The 14,811-nt window shown below is 39.4% G+C and overlaps 2 long non-coding RNA genes across 2 annotated transcripts; both read left to right on the plus strand.

Annotated features, from left to right (window-relative positions):
- Positions 1-311: 311 nt before the first annotated feature.
- LOC118937440 lies at positions 312-2,126 on the plus strand. The gene is made up of 3 exons (XR_005034790.1): positions 312-418; positions 545-624; positions 1,979-2,126. It is a non-coding gene; the product is annotated as an uncharacterized LOC118937440 (long non-coding RNA).
- A 3,190-nt stretch (positions 2,127-5,316) lies between these two features.
- Positions 5,317-7,210, plus strand: LOC118937441. The gene is made up of 4 exons (XR_005034791.1): positions 5,317-5,548; positions 5,931-6,052; positions 6,192-6,273; positions 6,367-7,210. It is a non-coding gene; the product is annotated as an uncharacterized LOC118937441 (long non-coding RNA).
- Positions 7,211-14,811: the final 7,601 nt, after the last annotated feature.

Here is a 14,811-nt window from a genome sequence, read left to right on the forward strand (position 1 = left end):
ACCACTAGGCTACCCTGCCGCCCCTGTCAATGATCACCCCTATCACATTACTGAAATCCTCTAACATTGGTGAAACATCAAGAGTTCTCACAAAGAGGTTTCTGTCTAGGTTCTGTGGCACCTCAGGCCTTGAACCAACTCAAGCCCCAGAATCTGAAAATCAAAAAGATTTTCAAGGCTGCTCCAGGTTGCAATGAAGTCAACGGATTATGCATTTGACGATGCCCTGGTCAAATCATTAACTAGGGAATTACTAACTAAATGCAATAAGTCTAGCTCTTTACCTCCCTCCATGACACAGTTGTCATCACACAATGTACTTGGCAGTTACGAGGTAGGTAATTCTGGGCTTCCAACAACTGGTAAAAAGGAAAAGAAGAGAGGAAGATTCAGCGCTCTCTGTGGACTCAACCCAAAGGTACATATGTCATCAAAATACAATTTATAAAGATTATTTTTATTCATTACGTACAGTATGGTGGTAAACACTGATAGCCTTTGTGTGCAATTTCTCCTACTGTATAAATTACTGTTTGTTACCCAGTGTACAAAGAAGGTCAACAAGAAGAACCACTGCACTCCAACACCTTCCCAGAACCAGACCCCTTGCTGTCAGTGAAACAGGTAAGTCAATACACTCAAATGTGTACTGAACAAAAATATAAACGCAACATGCAACAATTTCAAAGATTTTATTGAGTTACAGTTCATATATGGAAATCAGTCAATTGAATAACGTTCATTAGGCCCTTATCTATGGATTTCACATGACTGGGAATACAGATATGCATCTGTTGGTCACAGATACCGTAAAAAAAGGTAGGGGCGTGGATCAGAAAACCAGTCAGTATCTGGTGTGACCACCATTTGCCTCATGCAGCGTGACACTTCTCCTTCGCATGGAGTTGATCAGGCTGTTGATTGTGGCCTATGGAATGTTGTCCCACTGCTCTTCAATAGCTGTGCGAAGTTGTTGAATATTGGTGGGAACTGGAACACGCTGTTGTACATGTCAATCCAGAGCATCACAAACATGCTAAATGGGTGACATGTCTGGTGAGTATGCAGGCCTTTCGACATGGGGCCATGCATTATCATGCTGAAACATGAGGTGATGGCGGCGGATGAATGGCACGACAATGGGCCCAAGGATCTCGTGACGGTATCTCTGTGCATTCAAATTGCCATTGATAAAATGCAATTGTGTTCATTGACCGTAGATGATGCCTGCCCACACCATAACCCTACAGCCAACACGACGCCATATACGTGGTCTGTGGTTGTGAGGCCGGTTGGACCTACTGCCAAATTCTCTAAAACGACATTGAAGGCGGCTTAAAGAAATAAACATTCAATTCTCTGGCCACAGCTCTGGTTGACATTCCTGCAGTCAGCATGCCAATTGCACGCTCCCTCAAAACAAGTCAACCAGCGTTTTTCCTTGCTCCTATTTTTCTCAGTCTCTGTCTCTGAGACATCTGTGGCATTGTGTGGTGTGACAAAACTGCACATTTTAGCGTGGCCTTTTATTGCCTCCAGCACGAGTTGCACCTTTGTAATGATCATGCTTTTTAACCCACAAGAGTCTACGCCCTGTCTGGGCCGAGGGATTTGTATCGGCCTTACTGCAATTTGCCCATACAAACGCATTGAATAACAGATTCACTACATGGAACTGAAGTGTCTGTCCTAAATCTGAGAGATATAAGAAAGTTGACGAATATATATATTTAAATGTATATATATTTTTTGCATGTTTTTATCCCCTTCTTTTTGGCACTAAACAGTCTAAGCCCTGGGGGGGACTATGTAACACTTCTGCGTTAAATAGGCGGATTGAGACTGCTAGGCTACCTGCCGCCCAACATTTGTAAATTATGTAGAATATTACAATTGAAATAATAATAATGCAATACTAATTCTTCACAGTAACTAGGGTCAGTTAAAGAAAAAGTTATGTTTACATTTTTTCCCCCAGCAATTGTCAATGATCAAGAATCCTGCCCAACAGAGAGTGTATGCTCCACCAAGAAGAAACCAAGGAAGCGTTCGCTCATTTCCAGGATGTTTTCAGCTATAGGCAAAGCCTTGTCCAGTCCCTTTACTTCCTGCTATGAAAAGAAGAGCACCTAATCTATATTTCAAAATAAATATTTGAAATTAACATAATTGCATTAATTCTTCATGTTGAGTGTTTTTCATTATATATTATTGGATGATATAAAGTGTAGTAGTAGTAGAAGTTGTATAGCTGACTATAGTTGACTATATACATATACACTAAAAAATAATAAGAATAGTGTGCACTTCTAGGTACAGTTGAAGTCTGATGTTTACATACACCTTAGCCAAATACATTTAAACTCAGTTTTTCACAATTCCTGACATTTAATCATAGTAAAACATCCCTGTCTTAGGTCAGTTAGAATCATCACTTTATTTTAAGAATATAAAATGTCAGAATAATACTAGAGATAATTATTTATTTCAGCTTTTATTTCTTTCATCACGTTCCCAGTGGGTCAGAAGTTTACATACACTCAATTAGTATTTGGTAGCATTGCCTTGAAATTGTTTAACTTGGGTCAAACATTTCGGTTGGTCTTCCAAAAGCTTCCCACAATAAATTGACTGAATTATGGCCCATTCCTCCTGACAGAGCTGGTAAGGTTTGAGTCAGGTTTGTAGGCCTCCTTGCTCGCACACGCTTTTTCAGTTCTGCCCACAAATTTTCTATAGGATTGAAGTCAGGGCTTTGTGATGGCCACTCCAATACCTTGACTTTGTTGTCCTTAAGTCATTTTGCCACAACTTTGGAAGTATGCTTGGGGTTATTGTCCATTTGGAATACCCACTTGCGACCAAACTTTAACTGATGTCTTGAGATGTTGCTTCAATATATCCACATCATTTTTGTGGATATCACATCAAATAAAACTATAAATAATCTTATCTAACTCCTTTACAATTTTAGGGGGTAAGTCAAGTGACAACGAGACATAAACCAATCTGGACAACCCTTCAGCTTTGGATAATAAAACCCGACCGTATAACTAAATATCTCTCATCAACCAGAGGTTCAATTTCTTCTTTGTTTTCTCAATGGAGTTAAAGTTCAATTCACTCCTTTGTTTTTCATCCTTGCATATAACATTTTCAATATAAGTAACCTTATCTTTAATTGGGATACCATATACTTCCTGTAAAACACAATCCTTGAGTGGAAATAAGACTGACTTACTGATATTCATTTTCCAACCCGAAACTAAGGAAACGTCTTCAATACAGGAAACTGCTTTAGAAACCTCATTCCTGTCTCTTAAAAATATTACGGATTCGCCTAGCATTAATAGAAAAAACAGAAATGGACATTTACTATCACAGTGACTATATGAAGAATATTAAACTTGTATACATTCACATGAATCAGGGTCTCACAAAAAGAAAAGTTCTTACTAGTTGCAAATAAAAACAGTCCTTTGCACCACGCAAGTGGGTGACCTAAATTCTATATATATATATATATTTATACAATTGCAAATAACATTTCACCATAAATTGGTAAAAACTAATAGCCATCAAGCTAACATTAAGTGTCAGTGCGAATTTCTGTGCCATAAAATAAATATACATTTAAAAAAAGTTTGGCTCACACAAACAATGCTCTTTCCTCAAGAAATATAAAGTTTTATCAGATGCAAATAAAACTCAGTCCTGCACAACTCACTTGATAAATCCAGCCACAGACGATTCCGAGCTTCTTTGTCAAATGCTGTCAGATCCTCCTTGAACCTCAGGTTGTTCTTCTTTAAAAATGTATTTTTCTTTGCACTTTTCCATGTCATATCCCTCGCTGTCCTGGAGATGAATCTCATGATCACTGGTCGTGGTGGCTGGTTGTTTTCCCCATCTCGCAGCCTACCCAGGCGGTGCACTACATCCAGAGAACCTGCAACAACATTTCGCTCCTCCTCCGGGACTATTGCCCTGCAAATGTTCTTCACCCTTGCTTTGATGTTCTCGTCAGATTTTTCTGCTTTTCCATAAATTCGAAGACTCCATCTCTGACTATACCGGTCATTCTCGTTTACCTTTGACTCCATTTCAGTGAGTTTCTTCTCCTGCTTTGCAACCTGAATGTTCAATGTTGCGTTCTGCTGCTTCGGAGTTTTTACTTCCACAGCACTGAAATCAATCGATTTCATCAGGTTAACGATACTGACAGTGTTCTTTTACATCAAATTCATGATGTTATCTGTACTCTCTTTGATTTTAGCCGTGAGGATGCGGACGATGTTGTCCTGTAGCTGGCTCATTGATGGTTCACTTCTCAGCTTCTTTGGAAGTTGCTCCTTGGTTGGGGTATTCGGGTATGAATCGCATTCACCCCCCTTTTTTACACTGCAAGCATATGAGTGAGTTTCAACAATGCCTCTTTTCTCCTTGGAAGTTTCAACATCCATTATCTCAGCAACAGTTTGGTCATTACATGCTACTAGCTATGAAGACGTTAGCAGGCTAACTTAACGGCACACGCTGAAACGTTTCGATAGCTAGCTTGTTCGTTGGAAATCATCAAAAATATGTCAATGATTTGAATAATTACAAAATTATTCATTGTATGGTTAGATATCATTTTTGTGAAAATAACTAATTGCAACTGCTGTCTAAAACTATAAACTTTGTGAGAAAACCCAAAAATTGTTCCTCAGCTAGAAATGTTCCACCCTCTCATGTCACCATCTTGACCATGTCACTGATTTCATGGAGCTCTCCTGCGCATCATTTACTTCACAAAATCCCGCAAATGTGAAAGCGCCAGAAATGAACATTGCGAGATTGTAAATATGTCTGAAAGTCAGAGATTTGAAAGCAGACCCTTTCATCAAAAGCGATGTACAGTAATGCGTACATACATTTTACTTTTGAGTGGCCCAGGGAAATTAGACTTTTTCAAGCTTTTCTAAGCAATTTTTGTATCTCTTTCTTTGTAATACTGTATGTATTCAATCATTTCGGATTGATCACTTCCCACTGGGCACTAACATCAATTCAATGTTTATTCCACGTTGGTTTAACGTAATTTAATTGAAATTACATGGATATTCTGTCACAGTGAATTTTGTAATCTGCAGTCAATTTCATTATGTTTTCATGTGCCATGATTCTGACATTTCACATATGATCCTCATAGGATTAGGCTACATAATTGCAGTGATGCAGTAAATGTATTCTCAATTCAATACGATGTGCATATACTGTACATATAGCCATTATAGCTATTAAACCCATGTTCAGTGACTGTAATCTGTGACGCAAGTGGCCTAATATGTTTGTGACGTTCCATGGAACCCACGGTATTGTTTAAAACTAGATTCTGATTGGCTTGCAGGTCATTCTACAGTGTAAATTATAAATGAAAATGTGTTTTTATATCAGTGTTACAGAATCACAATACCGAGCGTGTCTCAACCCGTACCACGCTTTTATCTGCCTAAAGGTATCTTCACGCACGACTGGATAGGCCTTTTGGATACGCTTGTCCAAGGTAAGGATATGCGTCAAGCTATAGCCTACTTTTAATGTTTTAGGTCCGAACTCAAATTACTCCAGTCAAGTGATTAATCATAAAAGTGAGTTGTTTTGACTGAGCAGTCCAATGACCAATGCTGTTTTTGGACTATGAGACCCTCGGCTATATACTACGATGAGCCAATAACATGCATAGATTATGCATTAGGCATTGCACAAGTCAGTGTCTAGGTCAGAATATAAAGTTGCTACTTCCATCAACTCAAGTTACTCAAGTCAAGTGATTAATCGTAAGAGTTAGTTGTTTTGACTGTCAAAACAAATAACTTTGATGGAATATTCCAAATTACAATGGCAATTATTCATCACAAATTCACAATATTTCTTGTATTTCAAAGATTCTTCCAGGCCCAAGACATAAAGTCTCCTGAAAGCTGTTTAGCAATCATTCCATTGCTGACCCATTGGAAGGTAATCACATACATGATTGGCTTCATCTAGAATCATGGATACCTTTCATGTGAGTACTCACACACAATATTTTTTTTACATACCTCAGAAGGAAGATACCTCAATATCTGGAAGCATTGTCTCGTGTACAATTGCTAATGCTATCTCTGAAATGTCTAACAAAATGTTGACTTGATCATTTCATCAAGACCTTCTCATCACAAGTTGGAACTAGTGGTCAACATTGGGACAATGCAGCCATAAATAACATGGACCAATTTTTTCATGGAGGTAAGCACTATACTTCTGATGGGTTTAAAGATTGTATTACATTATCTTGCCATAGATATTTTTCCTCTAATTTGGCTCCCGTTCCTCCAACAGTGAGCAAGACCTGCCAGCAGAGCTCACTGGAGCAGGGAGACATGCCGTCATCCTTTTGGTGCCTGACAAAGTACACTTTTTTTCTTCTAAATAACACTATGGTAACATCTTCTGCACAAAGTTACATTCCTAATTAGATTGGTGTTAAGTGAGAACGAATCATAAAGATGGTCCAATGGGCATGGTCTGAAGCCTCTCGTCATCTCAGTATGTTGAACCACCTGATTTCTTGCAGGCTTGAGATTCAGATCCTGCTGAACGATGTTAAGCATTCGATTAACCACGTGCAGGGGACGCTGAACACCATGCAGGGGCAGTGTATTGAGTTGTAGACTGCCATGTCTAAAGTAGTGTCAGATGAGTCTCAGATACAGAAGAATAAGTCTATGATGGTAGGGTGATAATGATTGTGATGGTGGTTATAATAATGATGACTTGCGGTACCCCACCCTAAGGGCAGTAAATCATTGGATCTGATTAATTAAATTCAATGCAATTCAATCTTTGAGGACTGCAACCATAGAAATACAATTACTTTCCACTAATAATAAGCTATTGTCAACTTCCCGTCTATGCTTATCTTGCTCATTGCTCATTGCTATGAGTGCAACTATTATTGATTTCTCACAGAAAAATAATTTGGTTGCAAATGTACCTGGGGCCATGTAAATAATTGTTAGGCTACTCATTTTGAATCCACCGGTGGCAACTTGTGTGACCATAAAAGTCTGTGTGCGACTGGGCACAGTAAAATCATTTGGTTACTGTGGCGAATTTGCCAGTGGCGAATTTGCCAATCTTGGTGTTCTCTGGCAAATGCCAAATGTCCTGTGCTGTAAGCACAACCCCCACCTGTGGACGTCATACCACCCTCATGGAGTTTGTTTCTGACCGTTTGAGCATACACATGCACATTTGTGACCTGCTGGAGGTCATTTTGCAGGGCTCTAGCAGTGCTCCTCTGCTCCTCCTTGCACAAAGGCGGAGGTAGCGGTCCTGCTGCTGGGTTGTTGCCCTCCTATGGCCTCCTCCATGTCTCCTGATGTACTGGCCTGTCTCCTGGTAGCGCCTCCATGCTCTGGACACTACGCTGACAGACACAGCAAACCTTTTGCCACATCTCCTATTGATGTGCCATCCTGGATGAGCTGCACTACCTGAGCCACTTGTGTGGGTTGTAGACTCCGTCTCATGCTACCACTAGAGTGAAAGCACCGCCAGTATTCAAAAGTGACCAAAACATCAGCCAGGAAGCATAGGAACTGAGAAGTGGTCTGTGGTCCCCACCTGCAGAACCACTCCTTTATTGGGGGTGTCTTGCTAAATGCCTATAATTTCCACCTGTTGTCTATTCCATTTGCACAACAGCATGTGACATTTATTGTCAATCAGTGTTGCTTCCTAAGTGGACAGTGTGATTTCACAGAAGTGTGATTGACTTGGAGTTACATTGTGTTGTTTAAGTGTTCCCTTTATTTTTTTGAGCAGTGTATTATACACATATATTTTATTTTAGACTCTACAAAAACATATTTTTGTGCGTTTTGGATTTCCAACATTTACTTACTGTACAGACAAGTATATTTTATACATGAAAAAAAAAAAATTCATAGACAGAACAAACTATATTTAGATGCATTTTGATTTCCTAAATGTCAATTTTTTTATTTTCTGTGTCACATGTTTATGCCCATTTATGTACATCCTGTATATGTTACCCTTCCAATGAGCTTATCATGTAAACTACAACGATAAATGTATGGTTCACTTCACTTTAAATCATGTTAGCACAGGTAACAGCCGTTTACAGTCTTGCTTTAGTTTTTCATTCTTACTCTTCTCAATTCACTTCAACTATATTTCTTTATTTCCCATGGGCTTCACCAGAGTACCCCTAGTGGCTGGAATACAACTGTATTAAGCCCCTTACATATACACCCCCCTGCAAAACGAAATGTTGTCCCAGTTGCAGCCTAGTATCCAAACTGATATGCCATTTATAGTTTTTAAAAAACAGCGTTTATAATTTGAGATTCCTGGCTACTGTAGTGTTGTGGTTTCTTGCAGGTAACCTGCTGTTCCTGGCTGTGGTCAGCCATTTTGGGGCAAAGCTGCACTGGCCCAGGATCATTGCTATGGGCTGTTTCCTCATGGCTGTAGGATCCTTCCTCACAGGCCTGCCACACTTCAACAACTGAAATACTGGTTAAACTTGTACTTGTAGAGGTACTCCAATGCGGAGGATAGTTTCACTTTAGAAATGAAGAAATGTATCCAGTTGTTGATTAATCTCAGTTAATTTAGACGAACCGATCCAACAAATCCCTAAGAGTGTCGATGATCAATGCTTGAAAGGCATGAGTTATTTTCAACCATTAACTGGGGCCTTTTTGAGGCCTTATCTAAGTAAGGCATCTTTACTTTCACTCAAGTATGGCTTTTGGGTTCTTTTTGCAACACTGCTTAATATAAGGAATTTGATGATTTGCCCTCTACTGACTCCCCATCCCGCACGAGGGAGCGTAATCTTCGCCTGACACTAATTAGCATAACGCAACGGACATAAATATCCCTAGAAAATATTCCTATTCATGAAAATCACAAATTAAATATATTGAGACACAGCTTAGCCTTTTGTTAATCACCCTGTCATCTCAGATTTTCAAAATATGCTTTACAGCCAAAGCTAGACAAGCATTTGTGAAAGTTTATCGATAACCTAGCATAGCATTTTGTCCAGCTAGCAGCAGGTAACTTGGTCACGGAAATCAGAAAAGCAATCAAATTAAATCGTTTACCTTTGATGAGCTTCGGATGTTTTCACTCACGAGACTCCCAGTTAGGTAGCCAAGGTTCCTTTTTTCCAAAAATATAATTTTTGTAGGTGAAATAGCTCCGTTTGTTCTTCACGTTTGGCTGAGAAATCGACCGGAAATTGCAGTCATGAAAACGGCGAAAAATATTCCAAATTAGCTCCATAATATCGACAGAAACATGGCAAACGTTGTTTATAATCAATCCTCAAGGTGTTTTTCAAATATCTATTCGATAATATATCCGTCGGGACAATTCGTTTTTCAGTAGGACCGATTGGAGTTATGGCTACCTCTGTATTTTACGCGAGAGTCACCCTGGGAGCCATCAGGCGACCACTTACGCAATGTAGCCGCCTACGGCTATTCTTCAACATAAATGCGTAAAACTACGTCACAAGGCTGTAGACACCTTGGGGAATACGTAGAAAGCGTAAGCTGGTTGATAGCACATTCACAGCACAATAGGAACTCATTGGAACGCAGCGCTTTCAAAATATGGGGCACTTCTGGATTGGATTTTTCTCAGGCTTTCGCCTGCAAAATCAGTTCTGTTATACTCACAGACAATATCTTTACAGTTTTGGAAACGTTAGAGTGTTTTCTATCCTAAGCTGTCAATTATATGCATATTCTAGCATCTTGTCCTGACAAAATATCCCGTTTAAAACGGGAACGTTTAAAAAAAAAAAAAATACTGCCCCTAGAGTCGCAACAGGGTTTAATAACCATAAATCACCGTCAACAGAATAATACAATAAATGGGTCAAACAAAACCCAGTCAATACCAGCATACCTTGCACAAGCACTACAACAAACAATTATGGACAAGGACATAGGGGGAAACAGAGTGTTAAATACACAACATGTAATTGATGGAATTGGAACCAGGTGTGATGGAAGACAAGACAAATCCAATGGAAAAATTAAAAGTCCATCGGCGATGGCTAGAAGGTCGGTGACGTCGACCGCCGAACGCCGTCCGAACAAGGAGAGGGATCAACTTCGGCGGAAGTTGAGACAGCAATTCTTCCCCTCCCACAATATTTTTTCCACAGTACACCATCATTTACAGTATGCTGCAGTAAATATACGCAAAACATCAATACAGTATGATTGCTAATAGTGAATATTTAATTACATATTACAGCATACCAACTATAGCACTTGCACTTTAGGCCTTAACAAAGGCTTCTAACCTGACAGTAACTACAAGACAAAACAGATCAAAAGGACATTGCTAGCCACTCAACCATTACAAGTTTTACACTACCACTCTGATCTGTCCCTTTCATAAAATAATTTGTTGTAAATTAAATTGTACCGCATTCTCACTAAAGAGTGCAACAAATATAGCCTCTTACAAGACACACCTCAAATATGTTAATGACTCAGAAACAACAATACCATGCATCCACTAGTGTTGTACATAAAGTTTTGATACAGTATATTATTATATTCTGTGGTGTACAACCTTCTCACTCATGGGCGCAACAAATATAGCCTCTTGCAAGGCCTACATTAAGATATGTTAATGAGCCAGGGATTCTTTTCACATTGGTGGTGGTGGTGGTGGTTTGACTGACAAAGGCAGCTGCTTTATGTGCCTCAGTCTGTCAGGAGCAACTCAGACTCAGGGGTAGACGTAACATAGTAAATGTTTATCCGGAAATTTAATTTCGTATATGGTAAGTATTAATTTGTGGATTTCCATCATACATTTCATATGAATTACAATTCTTACAATATGTTAAGAATTTCAATTTCTACAATATATTACATATTTGAAAAACGTATGATATGTTGCAAATTCCTATTTGTTGTGGCTAACATTAGCTAGGTGGTTAGGTAGCTAATGCTAACATTAACTAGGTGGCTAACATTAGCTAGGCTAGGGGTTAAGGTTAGGGTTAGGAGAAGGGTTAGTTAACATGCTAAGTAGTTGCAATGTAGTCAAAAAGTAAAAAGTACTTGCAATGTTGCTAAGGTTGTCTGTGATGAGATTTGAACACACAACTTTTGGGTTGCAAAACATTTGTGTTTATACACCTACCCATCACCCCTGACCAACCACCCTACCTTCGTATTTTCCTTACCTTATGTCTTATGTAACCATACCAAACGTAACATATCATACTAATTTGAGTGTCCTGGATTTACAGTTACATTGTTACCTTTAGTCTATGAGACCAGACAGGAGAGGCAGCACAACAACAACCTTGTGTTAGTGACACCTACTGTGAAACACAGACTGCCTCTGCTGCAGCAATAACAAAATTCCCCTGACGGCCATTTTAATTGCCAAACAAGACACTTACCATTGCAACTGTCAAACTAAGATCACATGACAGGCATAAGAAAAATGCATTGACGTCTCTCGCTCCCACTCTCCATCTCTCTCGCTGACACACACAAATACGTTATATGGCCACATATAAATGTATGTGGACACCCCTTCAAAGTTGTGGAATCAGCTATTTCAGCCACACCCGTTGCTGACATGTGTATAAAATCGAGCACACAGCCATTCAATCTCCAAAGACAAACATTGGCAGTAGAATGGCCCGTACTGAAGAGCTCAGTGACTTTCAACATGGCACAAGTCAGTTCGTCAAAATTCTGTCCTGCTACAGCTGCCCCGGTCAACTGTACTGTAAGTGCTGTTATTGGGAAGTTGTGGGTTACACAAACTCACAGAACGGAACAGCCGAGTGCTGAAGCGCATATCACATAAAAATTTGATGAATCACCATCTGGCAGTCCGACGGACTAATCAAGGTTTGGCGGATGCCAGAAAATCACTTCCTGCCCCAATTATTAATAATGTTTTTCATGGTTAGGGTAAGGCTACTTGAAGGGAGATCTTAACACTACAGCATACATTGACATTCTAGACAATTCTGTACTTCCAACTTTGTGGTAACAGTTTGGAGAATGCCCTTTCCTGTTTCATCATGACAATACCCCCATGCACAAAGTGAGGTCCACACAGAAATGGTTTGTTGAGATTGTTGTGGAAGAACTTGACTGGCCTTCACAGAGCCCTGATCTCAACCCCATTGAACACCTTTGGGATGAATTGGAATGTCAACTGGGAGCCCGTGCCTGAACTCACTAATGCTCTTGAGGCTGAATGGAAGCAAGTCCCCACAGCAATGTTCCAACATCTAGTGCACGGCTGTCGAACCCTGTTCCTGGAGAGCTACCGTCCTGTATGTTTTCGCTCCAACCCCAGTTGTAACTAACCTGGTTCAGTTTATTAACCAGCCTATTATTAGAATCAGGTGTACTAGATTAGGGTTGGAGTGAAAACCTACAGGATGGTACAGTAGCTCTCCAGGAACAGGGTTGGAGAGCCTTGATCTAGTGGAAAGCCTTCCCAGAAGAGTGGAGGCTGTTAATAAAGGGGGAACAACTTCATATGAATTCCCATGATTTTGGAATGAGATGTTCGACAAGCAGGTCTCCACATACTTTTGGCTATGTAGTGTATATACGGGATAAAGGTCCATAATATTGCATTACATTACTATGTTGATGAATACCATTGAATAAATAGTTTAATTGACATATTAAAATTGCGTTTGGTTCAGGCACATACAACAATTATTTGCCATGTAGACAAAGTGTACAGCTACTGTATAGTGCAGAGGAGGGTTTGTTAAAGGTGTCCTAGATAGAGCACACCTCTGTAAAATGAGAATGCACCTGCATCTCGATGGCACTGTCCCTTATGTTCTCATCCATACAAAATGTCACACATTTCAGCAAATCAATTGAGGATATAATTTATGTTTAATGGATATGCCAATACATAGACGCATGCATGTATACACTATTCAAGATCAGAAAGTACATGAAAAGATTGTTGGTAACATTTCATTGTTCAAAGATAAATTACCCACTTTCTAATAGAATTAAACCAAACCTAACCCAATAGAGTTTCATCCATCTGAATTCAAATCAATATGTTCAGTGAATGCTTAATTACTGAATGCTTTATTATTACGAAACCCTGTCCCACACCTTACTTATCCAAAATGTTTATCTAGTGAAAAATCTCTTAACCTTTGTTTTAACCAGTAACTGTAGTCTGTCTTACAAAGGACAGCAGTTTCATTATGTGGTGGCATGAAAAAAATGACTGCATAGAATTATTTTGTTCTGAATATATAAGGAAGCTACCACTTACACATTTTGAAACTGACAATATTTAAGGCAAAATCCGCAAATTAAACACAATATAAAGTGTGCTGCTGAAATTATTGTAAAGATTTCCATTCATGTAAAAATAGCATCTTAGGCAATTAGAACAGCATCTGTTTTTCACAATTCCTGACATTTAATCTGAGTAAAAATTGTAAAATAGTAAAAACTGTTTTAGGTCAGTTAGGATCACCACTTTATTTTAAGAATGTGAAATGTCAGAATTATAGTAGAGATAATTATTTATTTCTGCTTTTATTTCTTTCATCACATTCCCAGTGGGTCAGAAGTTTACTCAATTAGTATTTGGTAGCATTGACTTTAAATTGTTTCACTTGGGTCAAACGTTTCAGGTAGCCTTCCACAAGCTTCCCACAATAAGTTGGGTGAATTTTGGCCCATTCTTCCTGACAGAGCTGGTGTAATTGAGTCAGGTTTTTAGGCCTTCTTGCTCGCACATTCTTTTTCAGTTCTGCCAACATATTTTCTACAAGATCGAGGTCAGGGCTTTGTGATGGCCACTCCAATACTTTGACTTTGTTTGTCCTTAAGCCATTTTTCCACAACTTTGGAAGTAGGCTTGGGGTCATTGTCCATTTGGAAGACCAATTTGCAACCAAGCTTTAATGATGTCTTGAGATATTGCTTCAATACATCCACAGAATTTTTCCTCCTCATGATGCCACCTATTTTGTGAAGTGCGCCAGTCCCTCCTGCAGCAAAGCACCTCAAAAACATGATGCTGCCATCCCTGTGCTTCATGGTAGGGATGGTGTTCTTCGGCTTGCAAGCCTCACACTTTAACCTCCAAACATAACGATGGTCATTATGGCCAAACAGTTCTATTTTTGTTTCATTAGACCAGAGGACATTTCTCCAAAAAGTACAATCTTTGTCCCCATGTGCAGTTGCTAACCGTAGTCTGGCTTTTTTAAGGCTAAACAGCCTTTCAGGTTATGTCGATATAGGACTCGTTTTACAGTGGATACTTTTGTACCTGTTTTTCCTCCAACATCTTCACAAGGTCCTTTGCTGTCCATTTGCACTTTTTGCACCAAAGTACGTTCATCTCTAGGAGACAGAACGCATCTCCTTCCTGAGAGGTATGACGGCTGCGTGGTCCCATACTTGCGTACTATTGTACAGATGAACGTGGTACCTTCAGGCATTTGGAAATTGCTCTTAAGGAGGTCTTTTTTCTGAGGTCTTTACTGATTTCCTGATTTTACCATGATGTCAAGCAAAGAGCCACTGAGTTTGAAGGTAGGCCTTGAAATACATCCACAGGTTTTTTTTATTTTACCTTTATTTAACTTTTACATGACTCACTATCAGAGTCAGTTAAGAACAAATTCTTATTTTCAATGACGGCCTAGGACCAGTGGGTTAACTGCCTGTTCAGGGGCAGAACGACAGATGTCAGATG

This window comes from Oncorhynchus mykiss, chromosome 11 (genome assembly GCF_013265735.2).
Source record: "Oncorhynchus mykiss isolate Arlee chromosome 11, USDA_OmykA_1.1, whole genome shotgun sequence".
NCBI classification, from domain to species: domain Eukaryota; kingdom Metazoa; phylum Chordata; class Actinopteri; order Salmoniformes; family Salmonidae; genus Oncorhynchus; species Oncorhynchus mykiss.